This window comes from Ursus americanus, chromosome 2, assembly GCF_024610735.1.
Source record: "Ursus americanus isolate L20-20 chromosome 2, mUrsAme1.1.p, whole genome shotgun sequence".
In the NCBI taxonomy this organism is placed as follows: domain Eukaryota; kingdom Metazoa; phylum Chordata; class Mammalia; order Carnivora; family Ursidae; genus Ursus; species Ursus americanus.
This window is the reverse complement of record NC_142128.1, coordinates 46,089,978-46,104,015: the sequence shown is the minus strand read 5'-3', so window position 1 is coordinate 46,104,015 and position 14,038 is coordinate 46,089,978. Positions and strand designations below refer to the sequence as shown.

The window sequence follows — 14,038 nt, the reverse complement described above, 5'->3', positions numbered from 1 at the left end:
CACAGCACTGACGTCCTTCACCACCACCACCACCATGACCAAGTCCAGCAGCAGCACCAAGTCCACCACCAGCGCACCAGCATGGACATCATCACCAACAGCACCCAAGTCCTCTACGATCACCACCACCGCCATCGCCACCGCCACCTCCACGAGCTCCACTATCACCACACCGGCACGGGCACCATCGCCAACAGGACTGAAGTCCTTCGTCACCACCACCACCGCCACCACCAAGACCGTGTCCACCATCACCCCGGCAGCCCTGGCACCGTCACCAACGGCACCAAAGGCCACCACCACCATCGCCAGCAGCGGCGGCACCAAGTCATCCACCAGCAACAACACAAGTACCAGCTCAGCCAGTACCTCCCCCCCGCCCCGGCCGCCCCTCTGGCCCAACATCCCCACACCTGTCGCCTGCCTCCTCGCCCCCTCCTTTCCAGGTCCTCACTGGTCAATGATCCTGGGTGGCATTTGTCCTGTTGGCCTCTCTGAATCTCAACCCCAGGACGACCCCTGAGACCTGACTGACTGTCCCAATGATAGGTGACTGAAGTCTCCGGGGCTGTGGAATTCCTCACCCCGCTGGGACGGCTCCTAGACCCGGTCCCCCATCTCTCTGTGTTTCCCGTGCTTGCCTGCCTACCGGCTTCCCACCCACGTCCCCCTGCACCCCACCCGTTGGCCCGAGCGCCCTGCAGTACAACACAGCATAGCACAGCACAGCAGTCTCCCCCCGCACCACCGCCATGGTCCTCTCCCACCACGGGGGACTCCAGCTTTTTTACGCCGGGACCCACTCCCCACCACTTGCCGCGTGCTGCTCCTGCCAGCCTCCAGGCTAGACCCCTGCCACCCGCCACCCACCCCGTGTACCCCACACCCATCTCTCACACTCAAGGCCAGCAGTCGGACCTCCCACAGGCTCCTCAGGCACACTCCTACTCCGTCTCCTCCCCTACCTCAGATCTGAGCTCACCCTCCCGCACACGTGCACGCGTGCCGGGTAAGACGCCCCAAGCCTCCGCAGAGACCCTGCCTGAGTGGCCAGCCACGCTCTCGGCCGGGTCCGCAAGCCCCACACTTCCCCGCCCGGCACTCCACCCACACATCCGGGCTGCTCCCGGCCCTCCCGTCCTTCTGGGATCCTTGTCGCCCTCTGCCCTAACCCCCGTGGGAGGCCACCCACGGGAGCAAACACCTTCATCCTGCGCTTCCCCCACCGCGGCTGCCTCCCCCCCCCCCACGCACACACACTCACTCACGTACGCATGCACACAGAGGCAAGGGTGCTGAAGGAACTCCCTGTGGTGATGGTAAACACCCGGACGCCCACAGGGGTTCCTTTCCTGGCTGGTACGACCTTGTCCCAATCCAGCGAGTGGGCTGCGGCGGCAGGTTTGGGCGGGGCACGGGCTGTCCGCTTGGGCTCTGAAGGAGACAATCTCTGAACAGAGAGCAAACGCTTGGCGGACAGGGGCGTGAACGTGTTGGCGGGAAGGAGACCCTGGTCTGCGATTTCCCTAGAGGAGCACCCGTAGGAGACGACGCGCACAGGGGTGCAGAGAGGGATGGAGTAGACCCTGGCTAGGTGTACGCTAAGGCTGAATGGGCAATGAGAACATCTTTAAGGTGCCGTCCAGGTCGTGGGTCTGCGGGATGAGGGTAGGGCTGGAGGGGGAGGAGGGTGCTCCAGGGAGCACGCTTGCCACTTTGCCATAGGATTCAGGGGAGTGGTGGTGAGGCGATGTGAGGGACGTGTTGGCTAGAAGTCCACCCTGTGTGTCTCCCGTGCGCCTCCAGCCCCTCCCACCCGCTCGGCCGTTGGGTTTTCCCCACCGGCCTCCCGAATCTCCCCGCTGTCTCACCTGCTCTGCCTGGTGGTCCGGCGACCTGGACGTGCCCAGATTCGCTTTCCCAACCCCACCTCCGGGGCGCCACGGGCCGGCTCTCTGCTCCCATCTCCGCCCAAGGCCAGCACCCACGTGGACCGCAATCGCCGGGCACGGGAGACGCGGCCAGCCCAGAGGTTCGTGGTGTCGGTGCTGGGAAGCTGGGCCGGGCCGTGGCTGGCCGGGGGGAGAGGCAAGGGACCAGGGGCTCCAGCAGGGTACCCGGCTCGAAGAGGTAGATTGCTCACGCTCCCCAGACCTCCTCCCCCACTCCCCCTGCCCCTCTTCCCAGCACCGACACCACGAACTAGCACCTCAGGAAGGAGCAAGGGGTGTCCTGTCAGGGGTGGCGAGGTTTCTCCTGAAGACAGCACTGCAGCCACAGAGGCCAAGCCCCTGGGCTGGCTGGACGTGCGGGCGTCTGCTGGTGGCCATGAGTGGGGATAGAGGGTATCGCGGCCTCTCGGGTTTGGGGCGGAGGAAGAGGGGGAGCCCGGCCAGCGTCCAGGGGAGGCGCCCAAGCCCTGCAGTTGGGCGGCCGGCTGGCGAGGCCAAAAGGCTTGGGCTGGCCGAGGCGACAGGGCAAGGCTTGGGCTAGACGGGGCGGCTGGCCTTGCGTGGGCGCCGAGGCGGCGTGGCAAGGGAGAAGCTGGCTAAAAGGGGCGCGGATGCGCTGGGCAGGTTGGTAGGTAGGCCGAGAGGAAGAAGAAAGGCTTCCCTGACCGGGAATCGAACCCGGGCCGCGGCGGTGAGAGCGCCGAATCCTAACCACTAGACCACCAGGGAGCGGCGGGCTCCACGCCTGGCCCGCACCCCCTGGACCCAGCGCCTCCATACCACCCACGCGCTTCTGCTTTGCCTCCAAGGCCCCCGCCTTGCCACGGCCAGCCGCCCGCCGGCCCTGCCAATCCACCTACCCTGCTGGCAGCACCCTCAAAACGCTGCACGCCTCCTTCCCTCACACACGCGCTCAGCTTCGGCCACGCTCCATGCTCCGGGCTCCGGGCTCCGGGCTCCCGGCTCCCATCGGGCCCGGGCACGAGGGCCCTGGAGCCACGCAAAAGGTTGGCCAGCTGCGTTGGCCGGGAATCGAACCCGGGTCAACTGCTTGGAAGGCAGCTATGCTCACCACTATACCACCAACGCTGCACAGCCCGGGCCGCCCCCAGACGCCGGCCCAGGGTTCGCAGCAGCGCCTTCACGCCTTCTCTCCACCGCCTCGGCCGCCTGGCGCAGCCCTGCCCCGACGTCCTGCCCGACCGCAGCTCGGCGCCGCCACACGCGCCAGCAGCGGCCGCCCGGCGCCCCACCCGCGCCGGCCCGGCGCAGCTGTGCGGCTCCGCAGGCCCCACCGCCCGCCGCCCGCCGCCCGCCTCTGGGGGGCGCTCTGGCCGCCCTGCGGCTCCCGGGCCCTCGCCCCCCGACACACGCTGCCCCTCCCAGACCCGCTGGGCTGGGCCCTTCTCCACCCGCTGGTCCGCGAGCCCACATCCCGCACCGACGGAGGACCCCACACGGCCGCCACCCACCCGTCCCCCGTGCGGCACCCCCTTCCCCCGCTTCCCCGCCACGGGGCAGCGTCGCGTCCCCAAGGAGCGCCTTGAGCACAGCCACTCGTCAGGCGCCGTGGCCACGACAGGAGGCCCTGGCTGGGCTGTGGCGATCCCGCACGCGCGCGCGCCGGAGGGGGGGGGGTGGCGAGGAAGGGAAAGGGGTGGCGGTGGTCGACGGCGGGCAGGCGGGACACCCGTCGTCGCCCTGCGCCTCTTGTCGGACGCTGGAGGGAGGAGAAGAAGGGCCCTGGGGGCAAACGTTTGGAGAGAGCGGCGACGCCGGCGACCAAAAAGGGCGTCTTGCCTCCCCGTCGGGGAATCGAACCCCGGTCTCCCGCGTGACAGGCGGGGATACTCACCACTATACTAACGAGGACGGCGGCGGCCACCCGGGCGCCCGACCCCTCTCCGCCTGCCTGCCCACGCCTACCCCTGCCCTCGACGCCCTGCCTTACACAGGCGTCCGCCACACGCCACACCCGACGCGACCCCAAACCAACCGCGTCAGCCCCCACAGCAGTCCCCCTGCCCCCCACTCGGAGTGGACCAGGGACCCGGGCCGGGCGGGCGGCGCTGAATACCCCGAGTGCGCCGCTGCCTACCGCCTGCCAAGCGGAGATCCCGCCGGCAGGAGAGACCCGAGAGGGCAAGCACGGCTGCGAGCAGGAGGACGGGGGCTCAGGATGGCCAGAGGCGGACGACGGAGGGGAGGGGAGGGCAGGGGAGAGCAGGGGAGGGCAGGGGAGGGGGCGGTGGCGGCGCAAGAGGCTGGCCCGACGGCGCCCTCTGGGTGCAGAGCCGGGGATGTGCGAGCGGGGCGGGCGGGCGGCGGCTGCGGCGGGGCGGCCAGTCGGCTGGCCGAGCTCCCGGTCGGCCGGTCCCCGCGCGCGCCCCGTCCCTTGCGCACCCACACAGCCGCCAGCCAGCACCAGCGTTCGCGCCGGGTCCCAGCCAGGCGAGCGGCGACGCGCCCAGGCCCGCCGTCAGGATGGCCGAGCGGTCTAAGGCGCTGCGTTCAGGTCGCAGTCTCCCCTGGAGGCGTGGGTTCGAATCCCACTCCTGACACGCCCCCCTTTTGGCGCGCCCAACGAGGGCACGGGACACCGGCGGGCCTGGACGACGCCCTATAGCAAGCCCCGGCCTGCCTGACGGGCCGCTCCTGCCTGGCACCGGAGCAGAAGGGGCCCAGTATGGAGCCCCGACGCCTCCACCCTCCTGGCCACGGGCTTTGCGCACACACGCCCTCCCCCACCAATTCACGCGCCTTTCCCACCTGATCCCACACCCGCAGGCTTCGGGAACCTCGCGGCACGTCTCTGCTCACCTGCTTTCGGGGGGCTGTCTTTTCCTTCCTCCCTCCCGCTCCCGCTCTCGCTCCCGCTCTCGCTCCCGCTCTCGCTCAGGCTCCCGCTCCGGCTCCGCTGCCGGCGCATGCTCCCGCGCCCGCTCTGGCCCCGGCTCTGGCGTCCGCTCCACTCCCACCGCCCCCTGCGGGCCAGGCGCGTGCGCAAAGGCCAAAAGCCCTCCGCATTCGGTTCTCCACCAGACTCGTGCCTGGTGAACAGCGCCTCGCTCTCCGAGCCGTGCTCTTCAGCCACCAGGAGCACACCGTCCCGCACCCTGTCCTTTCCGCCGGCCCCCATTCCATTCCCTCCACATCCTACGCAGGTGGCCCGTGGTGCCCACGAGGATTTTCCACCTTGACGCCTTGCCCTGGCCACGCCTGCCTGCCTGCCTGCCTGCCTCCCGGGACACAGGCAGCCCAGCCACCTGCTCGCCGGCTAACGCCAGGGCCCTCCCTTCACTGGGCCTGGCCCTGGAGTCCAGCCCGCAAAGGTGGTTCCCATGAGCGCTGGGCGGAGGGAAGCCCTGGATACCCAAGCCACCCACCTGGGCGCCACAGCACATCTCCGCGCCGGAAGCCGCGGCCCAGCCGGGACCCCAGGAGCCCAGAGCGCTCCCTCGCCGCGCCATCGGCCAGCTGGCCACTCTGCCCACGCGCTCCTGCGAGCCAAGATCGCGCTCCTGCCTCACAACCACCGCACCCGAGCTGGGCCCCTAGGGAGAGCTGCGGGCCAGAGCTCAGACACCTTGCTTTGGTCTCCCGGCCTGAGCGGTACTCAGAGGCGCCGGCCGCGCTACCGGGCCTCCGACTTCTCCACACGGCACGCGCGCGCACGCGCGGGGGACACACACACACACACACACACACACACCACCCCACGGCACCCCACGTGCGCACACAACCGCAGCTCCGTTCCCCAGACCCTCCGCTCCCCCCCTGGCCCTTGCACACACTGAGTGGACGAGAAAGCCATCAGCCAAAGGGACTTTGGGTCGGTGCTGACACGAGCTGCTGAAGGGAACGTCAGTGCTCAGCTGCGCCCGCCACATATCCCCCGTGCTGTGTGCGATTCGGGCGCAGGCCGGGCTTGGTCCACCTCCTGGCTTCCCTGGCAACCGACCCCCAGCGGGGCAGTGTCTGGCGCCCCCCCTCCCACCAGGGAGAAAGCACAGGATGAGCCTAGTCAGCCTGCACGCGCCGGTGCCTCGCTCTGCCCGTCTGCGCCGCTCCCTAGGGCTCTGGACGTGCCTGGAGCCTCTTTTTCAGGCCGCCCGTCCGCCTCCTGCTCCCACGAAGCAGATGCTCGCGACTGGCCCCGACCCGCGTCTGGCCGCCGCTGGGGAGCGCCGCTGGGGAAGCCGTCTGTTGAGCACTGCCATCGGTGCATGGGTGGTTCAGTGGTAGAATTCTCGCCTGCCACGCGGGAGGCCCGGGTTCGATTCCCGGCCCATGCAGTGCTCTGTCCCCTTTTGGCCCTGCAGCCCCAACGCTGGCACGGCCCGGCTTCCTCTCTCCAAAGCTCCAGGCACCTGGCCTACACCAACCCTGCTCCCACCGGGGGGGACCGCCCCTGCCCTGCCCCACTCTGACGCCCATTCCCTTCTTCTTGGGCTCTCTTGTCCAGGCGACCAAACTCCACCCTGCATTGGGCCAAGGCCCCTGGCCCGCCCACACGCTCTCTTTGCCCCTTTTCTCTTCGGGACCCCGACCACCCGGCTTGACTCGCCCACTTCGCTTCCAGAAATACTTCCGCGCACCACCACACACCTGTACCCCGATCGCGCCTCGGGGTGTGGGCACGCCCCACCTCGCCCCACCTCCACTCCTTTCGCCACCGCTCCTCCCTCCCTGCCTCACTCTCCCCACACTCCCAAAATCCTCCTGTCTCTGACAACCAGGAACAACCAAGTTGCCACCCCTACCACTGATACATCCCATTCTCCGGCAGGGGCCCTCACAAACTCACTAGGGTGCACCAGGAAGACCACATTCATGGCACAACACCATCGTCCCGACACACGCTCTCTGTTCTCTCTATGCCCTGCTTGGCCACAGTATCCTTCAAATCCCGCCGCTCCTCCATCGCTAAGACCACCGCCAGCACCAGCACTAGCAGCAGCACCACCAGCACCAAGCTCCCCCTCCACCAGCAGCAGCAGCGACAGCACCACCACCACCACCACGAGCCCCCCCGCCCAACAGCAGCACCAGTAGCAGCAGCAGCGGCACCAAGTCCACCAGCAAAGCAGCACCCGGACCATCACCAACATCAGCTCGGCAGCCTCCTTCGACACCACCCCCGCCGCCGCGGCCACCAGCCACCAGCAGGACCAAGTCCACCACCGCACACCACCACGGGCACCATTGCCAACAGCACTAAAGTCCTTCGGCATCACCGCCACCAGCACCAACAGAACCAAGGCCACCACCAGCGCACCGGCATAGGCATCATCGCCAACAGCACTAAGGTCCTCCACCATCACTATCACCCCCCCACACCACCACCACTAGGACCAAGTCCACCACCACACCACCACGGGCACCACTGCCAACAGCACTAAAGTCCTCAACACCACCACCACCACCACCAAGTCCACCATCACCACACCGGCACGGGCACCAAAACCAACAGGACTGAAGTCCTTCACCATCATCACCGCCCCCACCACCATCACCAGAAGGACCAGGTCCACCACCAGCTCACGCGCATGGACATCATCGCCGACGGCACCCAAGTCCTCCACCATCAGTACCACCCCCACACCACGTAGTCTACCCCCAACCCCTCGTACCATAGCAGCAGCAGCAGCAGCAGCAGCAGCAGCAGCAGCAGCAGCAGCAGCAGCAGCAAGACCAAGTCTACCATCACCACACTGGCACAGGCACCATGGCCCACAGCACTGACGTCCTTCACCACCACCACCACCATGACCAAGTCCAGCAGCAGCACCAAGTCCACCACCAGCGCACCAGCATGGACATCATCACCAACAGCACCCAAGTCCTCTACGATCACCACCACCGCCATCGCCACCGCCACCTCCACGAGCTCCACTATCACCACACCGGCACGGGCACCATCGCCAACAGGACTGAAGTCCTTCGTCACCACCACCACCGCCACCACCAAGACCGTGTCCACCATCACCCCGGCAGCCCTGGCACCGTCACCAACGGCACCAAAGGCCACCACCACCATCGCCAGCAGCGGCGGCACCAAGTCATCCACCAGCAACAACACAAGTACCAGCTCAGCCAGTACCTCCCCCCCGCCCCGGCCGCCCCTCTGGCCCAACATCCCCACACCTGTCGCCTGCCTCCTCGCCCCCTCCTTTCCAGGTCCTCACTGGTCAATGATCCTGGGTGGCATTTGTCCTGTTGGCCTCTCTGAATCTCAACCCCAGGACGACCCCTGAGACCTGACTGACTGTCCCAATGATAGGTGACTGAAGTCTCCGGGGCTGTGGAATTCCTCACCCCGCTGGGACGGCTCCTAGACCCGGTCCCCCATCTCTCTGTGTTTCCCGTGCTTGCCTGCCTACCGGCTTCCCACCCACGTCCCCCTGCACCCCACCCGTTGGCCCGAGCGCCCTGCAGTACAACACAGCATAGCACAGCACAGCAGTCTCCCCCCGCACCACCGCCATGGTCCTCTCCCACCACGGGGGACTCCAGCTTTTTTACGCCGGGACCCACTCCCCACCACTTGCCGCGTGCTGCTCCTGCCAGCCTCCAGGCTAGACCCCTGCCACCCGCCACCCACCCCGTGTACCCCACACCCATCTCTCACACTCAAGGCCAGCAGTCGGACCTCCCACAGGCTCCTCAGGCACACTCCTACTCCGTCTCCTCCCCTACCTCAGATCTGAGCTCACCCTCCCGCACACGTGCACGCGTGCCGGGTAAGACGCCCCAAGCCTCCGCAGAGACCCTGCCTGAGTGGCCAGCCACGCTCTCGGCCGGGTCCGCAAGCCCCACACTTCCCCGCCCGGCACTCCACCCACACATCCGGGCTGCTCCCGGCCCTCCCGTCCTTCTGGGATCCTTGTCGCCCTCTGCCCTAACCCCCGTGGGAGGCCACCCACGGGAGCAAACACCTTCATCCTGCGCTTCCCCCACCGCGGCTGCCTCCCCCCCCCCCCACGCACACACACTCACTCACGTACGCATGCACACAGAGGCAAGGGTGCTGAAGGAACTCCCTGTGGTGATGGTAAACACCCGGACGCCCACAGGGGTTCCTTTCCTGGCTGGTACGACCTTGTCCCAATCCAGCGAGTGGGCTGCGGCGGCAGGTTTGGGCGGGGCACGGGCTGTCCGCTTGGGCTCTGAAGGAGACAATCTCTGAACAGAGAGCAAACGCTTGGCGGACAGGGGCGTGAACGTGTTGGCGGGAAGGAGACCCTGGTCTGCGATTTCCCTAGAGGAGCACCCGTAGGAGACGACGCGCACAGGGGTGCAGAGAGGGATGGAGTAGACCCTGGCTGGGTGTACGCTAAGGCTGAATGGGCAATGAGAACATCTTTAAGGTGCCGTCCAGGTCGTGGGTCTGCGGGATGAGGGTAGGGCTGGAGGGGGAGGAGGGTGCTCCAGGGAGCACGCTTGCCACTTTGCCATAGGATTCAGGGGAGTGGTGGTGAGGCGATGTGAGGGACGTGTTGGCTAGAAGTCCACCCTGTGTGTCTCCCGTGCGCCTCCAGCCCCTCCCACCCGCTCGGCCGTTGGGTTTTCCCCACCGGCCTCCCGAATCTCCCCGCTGTCTCACCTGCTCTGCCTGGTGGTCCGGCGACCTGGACGTGCCCAGATTCGCTTTCCCAACCCCACCTCCGGGGCGCCACGGGCCGGCTCTCTGCTCCCATCTCCGCCCAAGGCCAGCACCCACGTGGACCGCAATCGCCGGGCACGGGAGACGCGGCCAGCCCAGAGGTTCGTGGTGTCGGTGCTGGGAAGCTGGGCCGGGCCGTGGCTGGCCGGGGGGAGAGGCAAGGGACCAGGGGCTCCAGCAGGGTACCCGGCTCGAAGAGGTAGATTGCTCACGCTCCCCAGACCTCCTCCCCCACTCCCCCTGCCCCTCTTCCCAGCACCGACACCACGAACTAGCACCTCAGGAAGGAGCAAGGGGTGTCCTGTCAGGGGTGGCGAGGTTTCTCCTGAAGACAGCACTGCAGCCACAGAGGCCAAGCCCCTGGGCTGGCTGGACGTGCGGGCGTCTGCTGGTGGCCATGAGTGGGGATAGAGGGTATCGCGGCCTCTCGGGTTTGGGGCGGAGGAAGAGGGGGAGCCCGGCCAGCGTCCAGGGGAGGCGCCCAAGCCCTGCAGTTGGGCGGCCGGCTGGCGAGGCCAAAAGGCTTGGGCTGGCCGAGGCGACAGGGCAAGGCTTGGGCTAGACGGGGCGGCTGGCCTTGCGTGGGCGCCGAGGCGGCGTGGCAAGGGAGAAGCTGGCTAAAAGGGGCGCGGATGCGCTGGGCAGGTTGGTAGGTAGGCCGAGAGGAAGAAGAAAGGCTTCCCTGACCGGGAATCGAACCCGGGCCGCGGCGGTGAGAGCGCCGAATCCTAACCACTAGACCACCAGGGAGCGGCGGGCTCCACGCCTGGCCCGCACCCCCTGGACCCAGCGCCTCCATACCACCCACGCGCTTCTGCTTTGCCTCCAAGGCCCCCGCCTTGCCACGGCCAGCCGCCCGCCGGCCCTGCCAATCCACCTACCCTGCTGGCAGCACCCTCAAAACGCTGCACGCCTCCTTCCCTCACACACGCGCTCAGCTTCGGCCACGCTCCATGCTCCGGGCTCCGGGCTCCGGGCTCCCGGCTCCCATCGGGCCCGGGCACGAGGGCCCTGGAGCCACGCAAAAGGTTGGCCAGCTGCGTTGGCCGGGAATCGAACCCGGGTCAACTGCTTGGAAGGCAGCTATGCTCACCACTATACCACCAACGCTGCACAGCCCGGGCCGCCCCCAGACGCCGGCCCAGGGTTCGCAGCAGCGCCTTCACGCCTTCTCTCCACCGCCTCGGCCGCCTGGCGCAGCCCTGCCCCGACGTCCTGCCCGACCGCAGCTCGGCGCCGCCACACGCGCCAGCAGCGGCCGCCCGGCGCCCCACCCGCGCCGGCCCGGCGCAGCTGTGCGGCTCCGCAGGCCCCACCGCCCGCCGCCCGCCGCCCGCCTCTGGGGGGCGCTCTGGCCGCCCTGCGGCTCCCGGGCCCTCGCCCCCCGACACACGCTGCCCCTCCCAGACCCGCTGGCCTGGGCCCTTCTCCACCCGCTGGTCCGCGAGCCCACATCCCGCACCGACGGAGGACCCCACACGGCCGCCACCCACCCGTCCCCCGTGCGGCACCCCCTTCCCCCGCTTCCCCGCCACGGGGCAGCGTCGCGTCCCCAAGGAGCGCCTTGAGCACAGCCACTCGTCAGGCGCCGTGGCCACGACAGGAGGCCCTGGCTGGGCTGTGGCGATCCCGCACGCGCGCGCGCCGGAGGGGGGGGTGGCGAGGAAGGGAAAGGGGTGGCGGTGGTCGACGGCGGGCAGGCGGGACACCCGTCGTCGCCCTGCGCCTCTTGTCGGACGCTGGAGGGAGGAGAAGAAGGGCCCTGGGGGCAAACGTTTGGAGAGAGCGGCGACGCCGGCGACCAAAAAGGGCGTCTTGCCTCCCCGTCGGGGAATCGAACCCCGGTCTCCCGCGTGACAGGCGGGGATACTCACCACTATACTAACGAGGACGGCGGCGGCCACCCGGGCGCCCGACCCCTCTCCGCCTGCCTGCCCACGCCTACCCCTGCCCTCGACGCCCTGCCTTACACAGGCGTCCGCCACACGCCACACCCGACGCGACCCCAAACCAACCGCGTCAGCCCCCACAGCAGTCCCCCTGCCCCCCACTCGGAGTGGACCAGGGACCCGGGCCGGGCGGGCGGCGCTGAATACCCCGAGTGCGCCGCTGCCTACCGCCTGCCAAGCGGAGATCCCGCCGGCAGGAGAGACCCGAGAGGGCAAGCACGGCTGCGAGCAGGAGGACGGGGGCTCAGGATGGCCAGAGGCGGACGACGGAGGGGAGGGGAGGGCAGGGGAGAGCAGGGGAGGGCAGGGGAGGGGGCGGTGGCGGCGCAAGAGGCTGGCCCGACGGCGCCCTCTGGGTGCAGAGCCGGGGATGTGCGAGCGGGGCGGGCGGGCGGCGGCTGCGGCGGGGCGGCCAGTCGGCTGGCCGAGCTCCCGGTCGGCCGGTCCCCGCGCGCGCCCCGTCCCTTGCGCACCCACACAGCCGCCAGCCAGCACCAGCGTTCGCGCCGGGTCCCAGCCAGGCGAGCGGCGACGCGCCCAGGCCCGCCGTCAGGATGGCCGAGCGGTCTAAGGCGCTGCGTTCAGGTCGCAGTCTCCCCTGGAGGCGTGGGTTCGAATCCCACTCCTGACACGCCCCCCTTTTGGCGCGCCCAACGAGGGCACGGGACACCGGCGGGCCTGGACGACGCCCTATAGCAAGCCCCGGCCTGCCTGACGGGCCGCTCCTGCCTGGCACCGGAGCAGAAGGGGCCCAGTATGGAGCCCCGACGCCTCCACCCTCCTGGCCACGGGCTTTGCGCACACACGCCCTCCCCCACCAATTCACGCGCCTTTCCCACCTGATCCCACACCCGCAGGCTTCGGGAACCTCGCGGCACGTCTCTGCTCACCTGCTTTCGGGGGGCTGTCTTTTCCTTCCTCCCTCCCGCTCCCGCTCTCGCTCCCGCTCTCGCTCAGGCTCCCGCTCCGGCTCCGCTGCCGGCGCATGCTCCCGCGCCCGCTCTGGCCCCGGCTCTGGCGTCCGCTCCACTCCCACCGCCCCCTGCGGGCCAGGCGCGTGCGCAAAGGCCAAAAGCCCTCCGCATTCGGTTCTCCACCAGACTCGTGCCTGGTGAACAGCGCCTCGCTCTCCGAGCCGTGCTCTTCAGCCACCAGGAGCACACCGTCCCGCACCCTGTCCTTTCCGCCGGCCCCCATTCCATTCCCTCCACATCCTACGCAGGTGGCCCGTGGTGCCCACGAGGATTTTCCACCTTGACGCCTTGCCCTGGCCACGCCTGCCTGCCTGCCTGCCTGCCTCCCGGGACACAGGCAGCCCAGCCACCTGCTCGCCGGCTAACGCCAGGGCCCTCCCTTCACTGGGCCTGGCCCTGGAGTCCAGCCCGCAAAGGTGGTTCCCATGAGCGCTGGGCGGAGGGAAGCCCTGGATACCCAAGCCACCCACCTGGGCGCCACAGCACATCTCCGCGCCGGAAGCCGCGGCCCGGCCGGGACCCCAGGAGCCCAGAGCGCTCCCTCGCCGCGCCATCGGCCAGCTGGCCACTCTGCCCACGCGCTCCTGCGAGCCAAGATCGCGCTCCTGCCTCACAACCACCGCACCCGAGCTGGGCCCCTAGGGAGAGCTGCGGGCCAGAGCTCAGACACCTTGCTTTGGTCTCCCGGCCTGAGCGGTACTCAGAGGCGCCGGCCGCGCTACCGGGCCTCCGACTTCTCCACACGGCACGCGCGCGCACGCGCGGGGGACACACACACACACACACACACACCACCCCACGGCACCCCACGTGCGCACACAACCGCAGCTCCGTTCCCCAGACCCTCCGCTCCCCCCCTGGCCCTTGCACACACTGAGTGGACGAGAAAGCCATCAGCCAAAGGGACTTTGGGTCGGTGCTGACACGAGCTGCTGAAGGGAACGTCAGTGCTCAGCTGCGCCCGCCACATATCCCCCGTGCTGTGTGCGATTCGGGCGCAGGCCGGGCTTGGTCCACCTCCTGGCTTCCCTGGCAACCGACCCCCAGCGGGGCAGTGTCTGGTGCCCCCCCTCCCACCAGGGAGAAAGCACAGGATGAGCCTAGTCAGCCTGCACGCGCCGGTGCCTCGCTCTGCCCGTCTGCGCCGCTCCCTAGGGCTCTGGACGTGCCTGGAGCCTCTTTTTCAGGCCGCCCGTCCGCCTCCTGCTCCCACGAAGCAGATGCTCGCGACTGGCCCCGACCCGCGTCTGGCCGCCGCTGGGGAGCGCCGCTGGGGAAGCCGTCTGTTGAGCACTGCCATCGGTGCATGGGTGGTTCAGTGGTAGAATTCTCGCCTGCCACGCGGGAGGCCCGGGTTCGATTCCCGGCCCATGCAGTGCTCTGTCCCCTTTTGGCCCTGCAGCCCCAACGCTGGCACGGCCCGGCTTCCTCTCTCCAAAGCTCCAGGCACCTGGCCTACACCAACCCTGCTCCCACCGGGGGGGACCGCCCCTGCCC

General features: G+C 69.0%; 10 non-coding genes across 10 annotated transcripts; 4 read left to right on the top strand and 6 right to left on the bottom strand.

Annotated features, from left to right (window-relative positions):
• Window positions 1-2,609: 2,609 nt before the first annotated feature.
• On the bottom strand, window positions 2,610-2,681 carry TRNAE-CUC (transfer RNA glutamic acid (anticodon CUC)). The gene has a single exon. It is a non-coding gene; the product is annotated as a tRNA-Glu (tRNA).
• A 288-nt stretch (window positions 2,682-2,969) lies between these two features.
• TRNAG-UCC (transfer RNA glycine (anticodon UCC)) lies at window positions 2,970-3,041 on the bottom strand. Its single transcript has one exon. It is a non-coding gene; the product is annotated as a tRNA-Gly (tRNA).
• Window positions 3,042-3,752: 711 nt separating this feature from the next.
• TRNAD-GUC (transfer RNA aspartic acid (anticodon GUC)) lies at window positions 3,753-3,824 on the bottom strand. The gene has a single exon. It is a non-coding gene; the product is annotated as a tRNA-Asp (tRNA).
• Window positions 3,825-4,430: 606 nt separating this feature from the next.
• Window positions 4,431-4,513, top strand: TRNAL-CAG (transfer RNA leucine (anticodon CAG)). Its single transcript has one exon. It is a non-coding gene; the product is annotated as a tRNA-Leu (tRNA).
• Window positions 4,514-6,176: 1,663 nt separating this feature from the next.
• Window positions 6,177-6,247, top strand: TRNAG-GCC (transfer RNA glycine (anticodon GCC)). The gene has a single exon. It is a non-coding gene; the product is annotated as a tRNA-Gly (tRNA).
• Window positions 6,248-10,296: 4,049 nt separating this feature from the next.
• On the bottom strand, window positions 10,297-10,368 carry TRNAE-CUC (transfer RNA glutamic acid (anticodon CUC)). The gene has a single exon. It is a non-coding gene; the product is annotated as a tRNA-Glu (tRNA).
• A 288-nt stretch (window positions 10,369-10,656) lies between these two features.
• TRNAG-UCC (transfer RNA glycine (anticodon UCC)) lies at window positions 10,657-10,728 on the bottom strand. Its single transcript has one exon. It is a non-coding gene; the product is annotated as a tRNA-Gly (tRNA).
• A 709-nt stretch (window positions 10,729-11,437) lies between these two features.
• Window positions 11,438-11,509, bottom strand: TRNAD-GUC (transfer RNA aspartic acid (anticodon GUC)). The gene has a single exon. It is a non-coding gene; the product is annotated as a tRNA-Asp (tRNA).
• A 606-nt stretch (window positions 11,510-12,115) lies between these two features.
• TRNAL-CAG (transfer RNA leucine (anticodon CAG)) lies at window positions 12,116-12,198 on the top strand. Its single transcript has one exon. It is a non-coding gene; the product is annotated as a tRNA-Leu (tRNA).
• A 1,647-nt stretch (window positions 12,199-13,845) lies between these two features.
• TRNAG-GCC (transfer RNA glycine (anticodon GCC)) lies at window positions 13,846-13,916 on the top strand. The gene has a single exon. It is a non-coding gene; the product is annotated as a tRNA-Gly (tRNA).
• Window positions 13,917-14,038: the final 122 nt, after the last annotated feature.